General features: G+C 32.4%; 1 protein-coding gene across 2 annotated transcripts in view; it reads right to left on the bottom strand.

Moving 5' to 3' along the window:
- Nucleotides 1–16,893, bottom strand: part of LOC145284541 (protein lifeguard 1-like) — a 164,378-nt gene extending 147,485 nt beyond the window's left edge. The window contains exon 1 of one of the 2 annotated variants that reach the window (XM_080133444.1): nt 16,063–16,893. The gene's annotated coding sequence lies outside the window, so the exon portion shown is untranslated. The remainder of the gene's footprint in view (nt 1–16,062) is intronic. The other variant, XM_080133445.1, reaches the window with a different exon arrangement.
- Nucleotides 16,894–17,960: the final 1,067 nt, after the last annotated feature.

Here is a 17,960-nt window from a genome sequence, read left to right on the forward strand (position 1 = left end):
GAAATAACCATAAAGCAAAGACAGGCTTGCAACGTCTCTTCTGTGGGAAAGAGGTTATTGTGAATAATAAACCATGCTTGAGGAAATTACCCAAACTTAATATCTGTAAGCTGGAGAATTATGAAAATCATAACTTATGATAAATTGTGAAAAAAAAATATATATTACAAAAAGTTTACTAATTATCATCTTTATCACGAAAAGTTGAAAGTGCAAAAAGTTTCGTTTTTGTATGAAATCCAACACTAACGAGTGAAAGTGTTTTAAGTATATTATTACTATTTTTTTTTTTTGAGGAAGAAATTAATCTAATAAAAATCCATATCATGAAAATATCAGGAATATGAATTTAATATGTAAAAACTAGAATAGCAGAGATGAAATCAATATAAATTAAAAAATAAGATATTTTTTATGGACAAAATAGAATCAAAGAGTCAAAAAAATAAATAAATAAATAAAGCATCACATATTCATTTCATATAAATCAGATGATTATTATGGCATTCATTTCGCCAATATCTTTCAAGTTGGAATTCTTTCTAGAAAGACATAGGATACTTACAGGAGGTACTATGTGAGGGTTGCCAACTTCTTTAAGTTAAAGTGTTTCTGTAGAAAGAGCTTGACACATGCAGGTTGCTAGTTTATGTCGTTAACCACTTAGTCATCATCACCTCCCTGCTATTGTTACCGCATTTGCATTGGAATATATGTATTTTGTTAGTTCAAAGAATAATAAAGACTTATCCATAGTAATATGATACCTTGGCCAGTGTGTTATTCCATCTGTCACCAGTAATCAACATTCCCTTCAGTTGGTTTCCGGTGATCCAAGGGTTGATGATCAGATGGGTAGGCACTGTGCATGAAGTTCAGCACTTTTAGTTATTTAGGACAATCTTTTTTTTTTTCAATTTTTTAGAACTCCACTCGAAACAAGGGGAGAGACAAGTTCTCCAAAAATGTTAAAGTTTTGCATAACATTTTGGTAAAAGCAAAACAAATACTCTAAATTTTCATACAATGACCACTTTCATTCATTTTAGAAAAAAATACAAAAATTGCTTGTTTTAATTTATTTAAAATATTCTAATTATTTTATAAAACCTAAAACCTTTTATTTTAATTCAATAAATGTTCAGATAATGTTTTATTTTGTGTTAATTTAGTATATTATTTTTGCTTTTATCAAAAAAAGTTATGCAAAATTAACATTTTTGGAGAACTTGCCTCCATTTGTTTCGAGTGGAGTTCTTCAAAAATGAAAACAAAAAAGTAATTGTCCCCAATAACCCAATTTCGTTTCATCATGGGTACATATATCATACATATTTTTCTTTATTTTTGTTTTTACTATAAGTAGAATTCTCAAAAATATATAAAGAAAAAAAAAGAAAAGTTTTCATAACAATCAGTAAGTTCAAAGTATAAAACTTGATATTTATTTTTTGTTTAATTTATAATCATCATCTAACATTTTCTCTGCTTACTACAGAATATTATCTGTCATATATAAACTATCTCAAAGACCTTTTGTCTCTTATTGTTAAGTTACTGCACAATGGATTACAAGTTTCATTGTACTGCTAACTGGGTAAAATTTGTAAAGAAAAGTGATTCCTCACTCTAAAATCTTTCTTTTTTTTTTTTAATTACCTCTTTGTAAGCATTTCTCAAGCTGTTTAAATGTAATCACAAAAAAAAAGAAAAAAAATTAGAAATTAAAAATGTTTTTAGGGGGTAAACTATACCAGATGAGATAGTAAAGATTTACCTAAAATCCTATGTACAAAATAATTTAATTCCAAAAACAAGAATGCATTTCAGGTTCTTTGTAAACATCTCAGGTCTGGGTGTGTGTGGAATGGGTATTTTTCTCGTTTTTTAACACTAACAGAAAAAAAATGGCATTTGTGTTATTTTGAACAATTGTTTTCCGTTTTCAAGAAACTTTTTAAAACAGGGGGAGACAATTCAAGAATTCACTAAAATGTCAAAGTTTAGTATAACTTTTAGTTAAAAACAAAAGTTCACTAAAGTAATACAATAACAATAATGCACAAGTGCCATTTTTATAATTATTTTTATTTTATTTGTTACATAAATTTAAATTTTTGCAAAAAAAAAAAAAAAGTTTCTCTTCTCCAAAAAGAAAAATGTCACCTACATTCCAATTATGACCTGTTAAAAACTATTTATAATTTTTCAAAGTCATTTTCATATAATAATTACATTCATTCATTTCAGAATTTTCATTTCATTTTCAATAAATGTTCAGATAATTAATGTTTCATTTTGTGCTATTGTATTACTTTGGTGTATTTGTTTTAGTTTTTAATTAAAAGTTATGCAAAAAACTTGGATATTTTCGGATAGGGTTTCTTGTGCATTTATTCTTTTTGCAGACTGTAATCCTCATCTTCATAGCTGTTGTTGTTTCAACAGGTTTAGGCCAACTCATCCTCTGGCCTTCTTCAGATAATTAACCACGATGGAATAGGAATGTTAAGTTTTGTAATCTATCCCCAGTAATTACTGCCTTCCACAGTTATTGATGAGACAACAACTATGGAAGATAACTGGGGATAAGTTACAAGACTCAGCATCCCTAACCCCATTGCAGTTAATCACCTGAAGAAAGCCAGAGGATGAGTTGGCCGAAACGTGGTAAAACAACACCTATGAAGATGAGGATAACAGTCTGAGCAAAAAGAATGAATGCACATATGAACGCTCATCTCAAAGTATGCCAAAAATAAAAACAAAAAGGTTTTCTTGAATTGTCTTCTCCTATTCTGAAAGAAGTTTTTGAAAAAGTGAAAACAAAAATAAAAGTCATGCACAAGTTAAAAAAAAAAAAAAAAAAAAATTCCATTTAGTCATGTTAGTGACATGAAAAAAGGCCAATCCTGAAACCCATCCCCAAATTGGAGTCACTTGGGAAATTCCATTTAATGATAGAATAGCAGCATCGTTGAAAAAAAAAAAAAATACTGAATTTCTTCGGTTGGTGGTGAGGCACCTCAACTGTTGGCTTAAGTTTAATGAACTTTCAAATTGACATTTTGAAACCGTCAAAATAATTTTGGAAATTCTCAAGAATTTAGATAAAAATAACACCAGTAAAAAAAAAAAAAAAAAAAAAAAAAAAACTGGCATAAAGGAAAAGATGTAAATGAAAATCTTATGAATTTATTTGGATTACTCTTCTCATCTTCAGTCTTATTTTCATAACGTTTCAATCGAGGTAACCTCCAAACTTCTTAAGGTGTATCTCCTTGAACTTAAGAACTTGCAGGGTATTTTAAATGAAACACTTTATTTAATCAATGCAAGTAACATGCTCTCATTCCGTCAACCATGGGTAGAAATCTTTAAAAATTTGCTAGTGTATTCTCAGTATTGGTTATCTTTCAGATGCAAGGTTCCTTGTTTACTTGCGGTTGTAACGATGTAAGATTCCGTTGTACGGAAGACCAAATCGGCCATAATTTAAATATTTAAATTTATTTACTAAATTTAAATATTTAAATTGATATACTGTTTAAATGATAATATACGTCTACGATGTTTTTATTGGCGCTTTTCTTCGTATTTTTTAATAACATTTTTTTGCACCATTTACAAGTTTTTTTTTTACAAATATTTTTTTTAATACTGTAATAGTAAAATAAAGTTACATTTATTAATTATACGAAAAAAGTATCTCGTAATATTTTCACACAAGATTTTTTTCCTGTTGATTTCTAACTTCATTTAATCATGAACAAATTAGTCGATGTGGTGATGCCAGCGGGAGATGTTTGTACCACTAACACATTATTTAAAGACAAGTTTACCAATACATGTGACAATTTAACCACTATGAAATGGTTGGCACATCGTGGTTTAATCGCCAACCAACAGAAATGCAATGTAGTTCCTAGCCGTCGGATGAACCCTCAATGTCGACGGGGCAAGGAATATATGGACGGATATTGTTGGGCTTGCCCACAATGTAAGAAACGGAAAAATATTAGGGCAGGATCCTTCTTCAAAGGCAGTAGATTAAAATTAAATATTTTAATTGAAATGTTGTATTGGTGGAGTAAAGGCACCGATCGTAAAAGTTTCCAAAGAAACTGGTCTATCCCCGACTACTCTAGTGGACTGGTTTAATTTCATAAGGGACATTTGCGCAATGTCCCTGATGGAAAATCCAATTGAAATTGGTGGTCCTGGAAGAACCGTGGAAATCGACGAGAGCAAATTTATGCACCGTAAATACCACCGAGGAAGATATCGCGAAGGGCAGTGGGTCCTTGGTATGGTCGAGAGAGAGTCAAATGTGACTATGATGGTGCCAGTCGACAGTAGAGATACTGGAACTCTTCTGCCAATAATTCAGAAGTATGTGCGACCTGGCACAAGGATAATAACTGATGGTTGGCATGCATATAGTACCCTGCCCAACCATGATGTGGTAAATCACACCTATAATTTTACAGATCCAAATGACCCCACCATTCACACAAATCGCATTGAAGGTAGCTGGAGTATCTGCAAAGCCAAATTCAGAGCGATGTGAGGAACTAGTCGTGCAGATTTCAACAGTCATCTGCAGGAATTTCTTTGGCGGCGGCGAATAAAGGAAAATTATTTTAGTAACATTCTATATTGGATATGTTTTTTTATGAAGTTTAAGTAAAAAAAGTACACTTTTTTTATTATTAAAAATACATTTCATGAAAACACTCATTATAAAATGTTCACGTTATTTAATTAAAAGTTCTCAGTTTTGTTATTTTGTTACAAATTTCTAATAAAGATTATTATTTTTTTTTTATTAAAAATACATTTCATGAAAACATTCATTATAAAATGTTCACGTTGTTTAATTAAAAGTTCTCAATTTTAATCGAATAGTTTTATAATTGTTATTTTGTTACAAATTTCTAATAAAGATTATTTTAATTTTAACAGTAATTTGGTTTTCATTATAAACTCCGTCATGTTAAAGGCTTTAAAATCACTTTAAATAATAAATCAATTTTAATATTTAAAAAAAAAGAGAAATTAACAGGAAAAAAATCTCGTGTGAAAACATTACGAGATACTTTTTCCGTATAATTAAGAAATGTATCTTTATTTTACTATTACAGTATTAAAAAAATTATTTGTAAAAAGAACTTGTAAATGGTGCAAAAAAATATTATTAAAAATACAAAGAAAAGCGCCAATAAAAACATCATAGACATTTTGGCCGATTTGGTCTTCCGTACAACGGAATCTTACATCGTTAAAACCGCAAGTAAACAATGAACCTTGCATCTGAAAGATAACCTCAGTATTGCCTGCACAGAGGATTTGAATTTTCACTTACAACTGAATTTTACCTAGCATTTTATCTGTTAGGTCACAAGTCCATTGTAACAATTCTAGTAGGAATTTTGGGAGCCATAAACCTATTTTTGCTTTTAGATGTACAATCTTACTATGCATCACTACTTATTACTACAAATTATATATATATTATATATATAATTTAGTAATTTAAATTTTATGGTGTGAAACGGTAAAATTTCAAATCTAGAATTTTTATTATATGCAAGACAAAGAATACATTTCAATAAGTATATTTACTTATCTATAGGTTTTCGATGTTTACCCATCTCCTTGGAGAAAAAAATATTAGCAAATATTGTAATGGTTATACCTGTTTTGCTAAATGTAATAAACATAGAAAATCATAATTAAAATTAAAAGTTTGTAAAGTTTTTAAATCATAGAGTAAGGGAAATTATATATTGGTTCAGAATATATTGGTTCACATCATAAAATTTAAATTACTAAATTATGATTTATTTGCTCTATCTGGCATATTGAGCAATTTTCATTTAACTGGGATTGTCTTTATAAAAGATTTTATGTGTAAATTTTCAGTATTTACTTCAACAGTGCTCAATACATAAGCAGAGCTATGTAGTAACTTTACCTTTGTCCTATAAGTGCCCGACCATTGGCCGATTAGGATGGGTGTGATTACAACTAAGTTGATTAGCTAACTAGCAAATTCAATACCATGTGCTTATATAAAAATGCGCGATAACCACAACTCTTCACATAAGCCTGACAAATTCTCATGAGGATAAAACACGGAATATTTTGTGTAGCTTAATTGCCATATATATTTTTATAACTTACTATATCTATATAAGAACTCATTTTTTTTAAAATAATACTTGAACACTGATTTTACTGTTTGTTAATTACAATTTGAATCACCAAATCTAAGGAAGTTTATTAATTATAAATTTGTAATATGCTTAAAACACATTTATAAGAAACACTAATTTTACTTTAACAATAAAAATTTTGGCAGACGTTTATGGGATTGCACACACCCCTAAATTTTACAATTTATACTCTTTTTTTTTTAGGTTTTTCCAGTTAATCTCATCAATTACAAACTTAACTTTCAGATTATAAAAAAGAAAGTTAACGAAAATTATATTTTATGACTTATCATCAAGGATCAGTTTTCAATTATAATGTTCTACTAAATTGAACACCCCTTTGTGGCCATCATCAAGAAAAAATGGCTATTCTCACATGACTGGTGAATATTCCTGCCTAAAAAAGGGGTTACAGAGGGAACTTTCTTAACCCTCTCTCTCATGTATCTTATCTAATTTTGTTTTTGCTGTTTTTTTTTTTTTGTTTTCGAATACAAATAAACTTTGTATTCAATTTTTTGACTGAATATTTTGGGAAATTTTTTTTTCCGACACTAAAATAGGACATTAGCATATTTGTTTTCAGCATACCCAAAAACCTGTAAAAGTCGTCATTTTAAAGGTGAATCTTAAGTTAAAAGTAAAAATTTACTCTAGATAGATAGCTGGAGAGAGATAGGTGAATCTAGAAAGAGGAGAGGTTAAGACAGTTCCGTCTGTAACCCCTTTTTTATTCACCAGTCACATGAGATAGTTGCCATTTTTATTCTCAACGATTGCCACAAAGTGGGGGTTCAATTTAGTAGAACGATATAATTGAAAACTGATCCCCGATGATAAAACTCATAAAAAAAAATGTTTTTAATTTTTTTCTTTTAATTTGAAAGTTAACTTTGTAATAGATGAGATTAACAGAAAAAAGTATTTTTAAAAAAGTGTAAATTGTGGAATTTAGAGGTTGGGGCAATCTCATAGATGTCCACCAAACTTAATAAAAATTTAATACTTTACTTTTTACTGAAAAATCAGAAAACAAATTATTTGGAAATTTATCACCAGAAAGGTAATCAAGAGCATTGCTGACAAACATTAGATTTTGTCATGAATTCTAAGGCATGAACAGCATCAGCATGACCAGGATAATTGAGCGTATTGATTAGAAAGACTGTGGAGATGAATACAAAAAAATATATGTGCAGATGTTTTGAAAATGTATCCACAAAGACAGTTGAATTCAATAGTATGAGTGAGTTTGAACTGTTGTAGGTACACATTGTGAGCCTGCAAATTCAAAGAGACAGGTGCAAGTAATATATATATCACCTTTCTCTGATATGTCTGATTCCTCTTTTTACTTTCAGCTTACCTCAACCGGAAATAAATATTTACTTCTGACCCTTCCCTCAACTAACTGTTTATGGCGTCACTTTGTCTGTAGAGCACAATGGATCGGTAGCTTTCTTATTGTCATCTATTTTAGCATTGCCATCGATTATTTCCTTACTTACATCATCATTTACTTCTGTATCATTCTAGTCTTGCCATTCACAGTTGGTACGATTGAAAGTGATGAATGCAAGTGATTCTGCAGTTGAAGGTTGTGCAGCTTAGGTGTCATCAGAGTTAATCAACAAATATTCAATTGTCGGCATCGATAGTGCACCATGACCAAAGTGAAATGTGCAAATGGGTTTGTACTGTTGTTTGAGCACATTTGTTTTAGTTGATGTCATTGGTGGAGTTAATAAATGTTCAATTTCATATTATTTGGATTCTTCCGACTACTGTCCTCAATTTGAGTGGGTTTTTTTTTTCACATTTCAGTTGATATAACCTCCTACCTTCTTTAGGTGTGCCTTGTTAAACTTGAGAATCTGCACAAAATTTCAAACAAAACTCTTTATTTAATCCACAAAATTAGCATGCTCTCGTTCTGTTAGCCATGACTAAGAAAATGTCCCAAGTAATTCACAATTGCACCTTGAGTGTCGCCACACAGAGGATTGAACTTTCTTCTGGAGGTTGAAGGTTCAATCTTCAGTGTGGGTGACACTCGACATACAATTGCAAATTACTTAGGACTTGTATCCAGTCATAGCTGACGGAACTAATGCATGCTAATCAACCAAGTAAGTGCGTTTTTCGATGTTGTGGCTAATTTTCACTCTGCCAGAGTTCTAAACTATGTGAGAATAAAATTCTCACATACTTTAAATTTCAAAATTATGATTTAAATTGCAAAATTGTGACTACACTTATTTCGAGTTTGACTTTAAATAGTCAAATTATGTTAATTATTTACTTTAGATTTGCTTTTTAAATTGCAGACTTGTGATTTTGATTAATTTCGATGGCTAAATGAATTGGACGACTTATATGACCAGATTATTTTAAAATCTTCCCAGGAGGAGAGGTTGATGCTTTGTCAATATTCTGAAATATTTTCTTCCAATATTAGGGAAGAATTGCATGAATTGAAGTTTGGACGTGAAGTTAAAAACCTAGTTTCTCTTCAGCTTTTAAGGTTGGATTTGGAATGTCCAAATTTTAGTGGGTCTCCATCAGCTGACAAGTTTAGACCCTTCCTGAGAAGATTTGAATTTTGCACCACCAATTTAGAGGAAGCAGCTAAATTGCTTTTCCTTAAATCTAAGTTGAAGGGAAAGCCTATGACTTAATCTCAAATATGGATGTTTCCTCTGATAATTATACTGTAGCTTTGGATTGTTTGAAAGAAAAATTCCTGAATCCTTCTCTTCTCAAGGATCAAATCCTGGAGGAAATTATTCCTCAAATAGTGCATATAACAAAATTGGAAGAACTCAAAACTTTTGTAGAACAAGTTAAACTGGACTTGTCTGAATTGAATAAATCTTTTGGGAAAAACTTTAACAGAAGATTCTCTTTCTGGATTAATGGTTGCTCACATTCTGTTCCTCAAGTTCCCTATTAATGTTAGAAGGGAATTAGTGTCCAGAACGAAGGAGTGTTATCCTTCATTTATATCTATTATGTCCAACTTTTTTGACATAATAGAATTCCTACTGGCAGCAACTTTCGATATAAAGAAGCGGGAAAGTTGCTTGTCAAAACCGCCATTTTTTTTTCTTCTTCTTCATCAGAAGTTCAACTAAATATGGCGGCCAGCTCCAGTTATAAGCCTGTAAATCGTAAAAAAGGGCGTGGATCCCTTAAAACTTTTTAATAATACTGGTGAACAGGATAAAATTTGTAAATTGGCAGACCATACTGTTAAGGACTGCTCCAAATATTCTTCTTATGACTCAAAGGTTCTATGAGCCAAAGAACTTCAAATCTGTACTAAGTGTCTTGGTAATCACTTGGATCAAGAATATAAGCGAAAGAAGGGATTTCCTTACCCATGCGTTACTTGCAGGTTGAGGATTCACTTCTCTGTAATGTGCTCAAAGACATCAAAGTCCTTTGTAGGAAGGATTATCTTATCTAATGAGGATAATTGTATATTTTTCCTGTTATTGAAAGGAAATGGACCTTCAGTATTTTTCCATTGCATTCTGGACACATGAAGTCAAAAATCTTTTTTCTCCCAGGCTATTTTACAGAAACTGAGATCTAGGGAAAAATTAGAACCTAGACCTGTAGTAATACTTGTGAACATCTTTATTAAAACGAGATCCATGGACCTCCTGAAGCTCAATGTTCTCCCTAAAATTGAGATCTCAAAAACCTTTTCCTTTTGCTGCCCTATTCACGGACAATCTTAATTTAAATTTCAAGTTTACAAATTTGACATGATTATATCTAATATAATGGAGACAGGTTTTTTTCTGTCATGGCTATAAGGATTTAAATGACATTCTGCTTCATGGTCTCGTCAGCTTGGAATTAATCCGGCAAATAAAAGATTTTTATATAGTTAAATGTCTCAATGGAACAGCATGGAAAATGTCCAATAAAATTAAATTTGGTACCGGGAATAATTTTTTGAAGCCGAAATCTAATAGGGAAACTCAGACTGAGCTGCTTCCCTTTGATCGAGTTTGCCGCTCATTACCTCAATGTTCCTCCTATTTGGTCAAAAGTGTGTTGAATCCTGTGCCTTCTTATTTTGACATACTTGCGCCATCTTTTAAAGAATCTTCTGTTGAACACGAAAACTTTCTTTCTCTCAAATTCCATTCAAGGCAAGATCCTTGTTAGTCAACTCTGGAAAAGCTAACTATCCTGGAATCAAGAGATCCCTGAAAATTGTATAGCCTCTTGACAACCCCTTGCTAAGGAGTTAAACAAGTTATGTGATTTTTAGTTCCTCAGATGTGTGATGATGGAGGACTCTCCGGCAGAGTTTATATGCTTCTGTGATACATCTAAACTTGCATACAGGTTTTCCCTTTATGCAAAACAAGGAACACAATGTTTCCTGTTGCTCGCTAAGGCGAAAGCGACTCCCATTAAGCGGAAGACCCTTCCTACCTTAGAACTTGTGGCTATCTATCTGGCTCTTAAAGTTGTTCCCAATACGCTAAAGACTATCAATATTCTTTCCATTTTCTTTGTATTCAATGCCCAAATGGCCCTATCTTGGGTTTTAAATGGAAAAAGGACTAAGAGAAGCATTTTTGTGGAGAATCGTGATCATGTACTGGACATAAAAAAAATGCTGGAAGATATTAACCTAGAAATCAAAATTTTCCTTCAGTTCAAATATGTTCCTTCATCCAAAAAATCTGTGGATTTGTTGACTAGAGGTCTTTCCACCTCTAAGTTTGAGCAATCATACAATTTTGGGGTACACAGCTTCGATTGGTTAAATCAACTTACCATCGACTGGCCCATGTCCCCCTTGCCTTGTCTTAATGACGCCAACAAAAAAATATATCCTGTATGTTCTCTAATTATTCCTGTACCGACAAGAACGAATTACCAATAAATATTTTTAATTTCTCATCATTGACTAGGGCAATCAATGTCCTTGAGAAAGTTTTGCGCTTCTGTGATAAGTTGAGATACCTATACATGGATACCAACCACACAGCTAAATTGTTGCTCTTTCTTCTATGCAGAGGTAAGAATTTCCTTATGAGTTGGAATATTTGAACCAACCTTCAAATAAGGCTGTGTCTCCAAAGGTATCAGTCCTTGGTTTGTTTAGTCATAAGGATGATCTGTTGTGAACTAAAGGACATGTATAGAATTTCAACATCCACCCCTTTGAAGTTAAATTTCCTATACTTTTGTGAAAACATCATTGTTTAACTGAATTGGTTAATAAAGAGGCACATTTAAATTGTTGCCATCTGGGAACCAAGTCAACTCTTTCTAAGTTGAAGTTATCTTTTTTTTCTTCTTTTTTTCTTTTAAACCCACCCTTGCTAGGTGGTCTGGTCAGTTACGGCACCAAATTGAACGTTTGTTACATAGTGTTCTCATTGAAGTTATCACTAGGGTTATCATAGAGGGGCACCAAATTGACGTTTGGTGTATAACATAAAAGAATTCCGTGTGCGTATGATCGTCTAGTTTCATATGCGGTTGTGTGTGTTCATATCTAATTGTTCATATGCTTGTGTGTGTGTATGTGTGTGTTACATGCATTTTCTTCAACATACCTTACTTCATGTGTCGTCGATGTTAATCCATCTGGAATTCATCTTCTCTTGGAGGGAGACTGGTACCTGTTAGATGAAGATTTATCACTCCAAGACGATGAATTGGTTTTATAGTTTTTTATTTTCCTTCCAGATGTCGACACAGAATATGGAAGTGAATCTTGCTTGCTTTGAACACGTCAGCGTCCCCCACCCCCAGTGAAGGGGAGGGAACAGCTATTAAGCCGTCCGTCTTCTTCAAAGCCCAAATCCAGTCTCACAGATCTAGCCAACCTGACCACATCACTCATACGTAATCTGGTCAGCTGACCCTCGGTTCTGGTAAACGTGTCTACACTCCACGTTTACTCACCTCTCTTTCTCTCTCTCTCAATCCATTCTGTAACATCAGTGCCACAATCATCAGGAGGAACTACTTCACAGTCTCGGCTCTTACTACAACCGAGGTGGTGGTGCCCCTACTGCATATCTGAAGTGACTCCCCCTCATTCTCATGAGGAGGTTGTATTGGTACTGGTGTAGGCTACTTCTGTCCAACTCTCATCGTTTCTTTTTAACCAGATCCAGTATGAAGTTTTCTCTGCTGCTTCTTATCAGTTATAAAGTTGATTTTTTTTGTTTTTGTTTTTTTTTTACTTTTGCGTTTGTAGCAAAAAACTTTGCAATATTAACTTTCGCTCAAGCAATTTAATTAAATAAACAAGTATAAAAATATGTTTTGATAACTTACTACTTAGCTCTACTCATGTATCAAGCACTATTTAAGTAAATAATGAAATTTGATACATATCCCTTATAACATGCTATATGTGTGTGTGTGTGTGTGTGTGTGTGTGTGTGTGTGTGTGTGTGTGTGTGTGTGTGTGTGTGTGTGTTCGTTATTTGTTTCAGGAATCAAAGTTTCATTTTGTGTGACTGGTTTTTTACTGTTGTTACAAGTAGTTACCGAATGATTTTATTGAGACAATATTAATAGCCATGTGGGGCTGATCTATATAAGTAATGTAGTTCCTTATGTAACTATGGTGAAGTTACTAATTCTCGAGTATCAGTGGAGAACAATTTCTTCAACATTCTTTGTGTACTTAAATGCTAGCAAGTAATTAGTGATTAACTATATGATACCAATAATACCACTCCACCTTGGTGGACCGGAGTAGTATTACAAGTACTTAGTGATTATGTCATAGATTACTTTTCGTTTTTGTTTTGTTTTTATTATTATTATTATTATTATTAAAACAAAATGAATGAACAGCCGTTCTCTCAGAGTAACAACTTTTAGAAAGTTTTTTTTCATACATATATTTAAAACAAAATCATACAATAACATAACACGCCTTTTCTTGAACAACAGCTTGAGATACAGTAAAGGTGACATATTATATATATATATATATATATATATATATATTATATATATATAATTAAATAAGAATTACAGTTAAGTTTAACAAAATAATCCAAAATGGCAAAACTGAAGTATATTATAAATATTGAAAAGTTAATATCTATAAAGTAATCTCAACCAGATGTAAAAGCTCGATAAAACCAAATAGGAAATAGAGCTTATAATAAGAACAAGTAGTTAATAAAACATGTTAAAATTTAACTTGGAAATACTACTTAAAAAATAGCACGATAACATAAGTGCATAAGCACTTTTTTTTTTTTTTTTTTTTAATATTTTATGTGGTTTTAATAGAGAATCATTAACTTTAAAGACACGCCATTGGGATAACGTTGATATATCTCGGCCTAGAAACAAAATGACCATCTCAGCTCAAGTTTTATGTAAAAGTCGAAACCGAATGAAACTAAAACAAAATTAAAAAAAAAATTTTTTTTTAAGTGTTGTGTAATTATTTAAAATTGAATACTTCAATTAAAAATTTATATTTAAACTATAATTACATAGGATTGTCTTTTTTTTTTTTTTTTTTGAAAATGTTTTGCAAGAAGTATATTAGAAAATATGGTGCTAAATTTCAGTTTCACTCTGTCAACATTACAATATATCTATCTCTACAATTATATAAATGCAACTTGTCTGTGTGTGTGTGAGTTCGTTCCTTATAAACTCCGAAACAGCTGAACAGATTTTCTTTAAAATATATAGAACTTTAGTGTATAAGTCTGGGAGTGATCTAAGTTAGGTTTTGTCTCAGTATACCCCCGATAATTACCGAACATCGATAATCGAAACTGTTATTTTATTTATCATCGGTAAAACAATTTTTCCATGTCGTCGCTTAGCGACAATGATAGAACAACGGGCTGTGAAAATTCTAGCGTGGGTAAGTTGATAGGGTGTGTTTTTTTTTTTGCGGCGGGGGGGGGCACGAGTCATGACGTGGTCTGTAGGTTCAAACTCCGCATGTAAATTTCTTAATTTATTTTATCAACTGCAAAGAATTTTATAAGACTTGAAAATTTACGGTTTTTTGGGGGGATTTTTTTTTTTTTTGCATGACATAGTTTGTAGGTTCAAACCCCGCACGTAAATTTCTTCATTTTTTTTTTTTTTTCGTTAACTGGAAAGAAATTTATGTAAAATAATTTTATAAAAGAAACAGGTTCTCTAGAGTGCAAGGTAGAATAACATATGTTTTGAACTAAGTTATTGCACGGAGGCATGGGAAGCTTCCTCCCGGGCGATTTCACGGATTTCAATGACAATAAAAATATAGGAGTGTGAAATATTCGTTGATCATCCTTCAATCGCGGGCAACGTCGGGTCTCGCTGCTATATATAAAATTAGTAAACAATTCCTATACCACAAGTATTGTATAGTACGTCTTACATGTGTTTCGTTGAATGGTGACCAAACAACTCATCAGAGACCCACATAAATCCATAAGACTAAGAGAAATACATTTTTTTTTTTTATTATTGAAAAATAAAACTGTATTTTTCTAATGAATTTATAGAGGTCTCCGATGAGTTGTTTGGTCACCATTCAACGAAACACATGTAAGACGTACTATGCAATACTTGTGGTATAGGAACTGTTTAGTAACGGTGTGTGTGTGTGTGTGTTTGTTTGTTTGTTTGTTAGAGAGAAAAAAAGCAAACACCGGAAGAAATAAAAATCAAATATCGGAAGATAGTCCTAAGTTTGTTGTTTTCCTTTTATGTTATCTTTTATAGATTCTATCTTCGCGACACTCCATGATACAATACATCGTGTATTTTATCTTATTCGTTTTTTTTCCTTTTTGTTGTTGTTTTTTTTTTTTTTTTTTTTTACTTTTGATGAATTAATATATGTAAATTTTTATTTTTCATCATTTCATTTTGTCTTATATAACATGTCCCAGTTTTAGGGTTCTAATCACAAAAAAAGAAAAAAAAAAAAAAACGTTGATGATGGGTGTAATTCTATAAAAAATGACCATGAAAATTTTAATCCTAATTTTTAAAACCACACTAAAAAAAAAAAAAGTAAACGCCCGATTGGAGACGGGAGTGGTTCCATAAAAAAAAAAAAAAAAAAAAAAAAAAAATTACCAAATAATGAAGGTTCAATTACAGGAACAATACATGTTAAAAGTACAAGGATATCTCAAGTGTTGTTATAGAAATCGTCTAAATTTAACAAAATCTGTGTATTTATGCATAATACGGACCGTGCTGAAATAATAACGTTATTATTTAGAAACCCATTCTTTGTATTTACCACATAACTATTCTGTATTTGCATCAAACAATTTAAATAAACAAAACATAATGTGAAAATTAGATTTAACTTAAAAAGCTTAAAAAAAAAAAAACAGCACTGTCCGTATTCGGCAAGAGTACCAAAATATGATTATTATTTGTTATATGTCGACTTCATTATTTTACATAAACTTAATAAAATAAATAAAATTAAACAGGGAGTTTAAGGAATATTCTCTTCTTCACTTAGAAGTTCAATATTTATCCATTCATTTTAAAGAAACGTTTAAATTTTAAAAGTAGATTCCACCTATAAATAATGCAGGTTGCGAAATTAGGGATACATGTTACATATTGTGAGTAAAGTCAAATTTATTTTGACAAAACATGCCTCCTCGCATCATTCGCGTTGATAAAGTGAGGCAGGTTGTGTCACATTTGTCAAGAGTCGCGTGTTTTTAATAACAACCACTGAAAATAAATAAAACTGGCGTGAATTGAAATTAAAAAGATGACAGAAGTATTTAAATCGCAAAGGAAAGCGTAAAAACGAATCAATTCAAACAGAAGAAAACATAACAGCACCGTTTACCTGATATCTCCGGTTAAGTGCACGTGAAAGTGAAATTTCTGTTACAATGTTGTTGTTGTTGTCGTCCAAGTTACAAAATGAATTCAATGGCGGTTGTTACTCCCACTGTCACTGCCACTCCCACTGCCAATGACGTAAAAAAAAAAACAGCAGCAGCAGCAGCAGCAGCGACACTATGTTTTTCCGTCGATGTGTCGATGTGGTATATGTATGTTTTCGCGTTTATGAAATTAAAAAAAAAAAAGAAAGAAAGAAAGGATTATCTCTTTTTTCTCAACTTTTTTTTTTTTTAATAATCCCGTCCACTTACATAAATCCAACGATTGACCTCGTTTGATATTATAAAACATGGATGCTAGGTGTCCGCTATGTAGTCCATTTCCAACCCCTTATCGATGGCAAATCACGTAGACATACCAGTTGAACCTGTTCTCCTCAGATCACCGAAGTTAGGCAATTTTTGAGAGTGGTTTTAAGAAAATTCACAAAGGAGATAGATCCTAAAGGAGATGAAATTCGCAACGCTAAAATAAAATACCGTGAATGAAGCCCATCATTTCTTGCGATTATTCTTATCGCTGTATTGGTTAACAGTTCTTATAAGATCCATGAGAGAAATTATGGCGAATTTGTAATCTTTTATAGAAGTTCCTAACTGTGAATTAATTCACGCTCCTCACAATGGGGATTCTGTCACAGAAAGCATGAGTTTCCAATAATGCTCTCTGCCGGATTAAGTGTGAAAGTTTCCGTGATAGAGATAAATATTTTGCGTCTTTCACATTAACGTCAAAACTGGAAACTTGAGAATTAATTAAAACTCCCCACAATGGGGATTCAGCCACAGAAAGCATGATTCTCCGATATACTCTCTGCCGGAACAAAACGGGAAGAGATCCTTAGAAATGGAGACGATTAATTTACGTTCATTCAGTTTAACGACAAACTGGAAATTAATTTCTCCCACCGTTAAATTTGACGCCTCTCATGATAATCACGTTTGAATAAAAAAAAGGCGAAAAAGAAAACGTTTAATACAACTCCCGAAATGCAATAGCGAAAGTGCCCCAGGCATTTGCAAGTTTAAACACTGATCAGTACGTAATTGGTAACCATTATTGCAGCAGGTCGGGAGGCAGTATGGAGGTGCGCCAATCAACCGTACAACTGTAAGAGGCAAAAATGTAATGGTAATAACAAAAAAAGAATGACAAACACTGAAATTCGTCTAAAGACGACGGACGTCATTTATTTACCAAGAAAATAATGCTAGTGACAAATTCGAATGGCTTGAAGATTGTGATCAGTCCGAGTAAAACAGGATCAGCCTCTTGAACAGAGCATCTTGACATCAGTAGCACCAGAAAAGGTAACCAGATGACAGTGAGTACTGAAACAAGGCTGCTGCATGTCAGTTGGCACTGGAGGAAGTAATCAGACGACAGTGGTTACTGGAACAAGGCTGCTTGGCGTCAGTAGGCACCGGTATGGATAGTCAAATGTTGACAGGCTCTGGAATGGGTAGCCTGACGTCAACCGGCACAGGAGGCACTGAGGACAAGCAGTAATAGTTGCATCGAATAAGTAGTTTGTGATTCGCATAAGTAGTGTAGAAAACGAGGTAGCTCTGAAAAGGGCTATTTGAACTACTGCTGCTGCTGAGCCACTTCAGCGGCCGGGTTTGTCGACTTGACTGGGTGCATCAAAGTCGCATTCCGGAAGCTTCCTGCTCCCTAGCCGCATTGGAAATTTTTTTTTTTGCCGCAGACACGCTGTATTCATAAAAGAGTGTTGTTATAGCAGACGTCGCTCTTAGTAAAAAGAAAAATAAATAGAATTAATTCCTTAACAAGCCTGGCACAGTCAAATAAGTTTCAAATGTACATTGATTGTGTTTA

Source organism: Euprymna scolopes, chromosome 9, assembly GCF_053919585.1.
Source record: "Euprymna scolopes isolate OS-2025 chromosome 9, ASM5391958v1, whole genome shotgun sequence".
NCBI classification, from domain to species: domain Eukaryota; kingdom Metazoa; phylum Mollusca; class Cephalopoda; order Sepiida; family Sepiolidae; genus Euprymna; species Euprymna scolopes.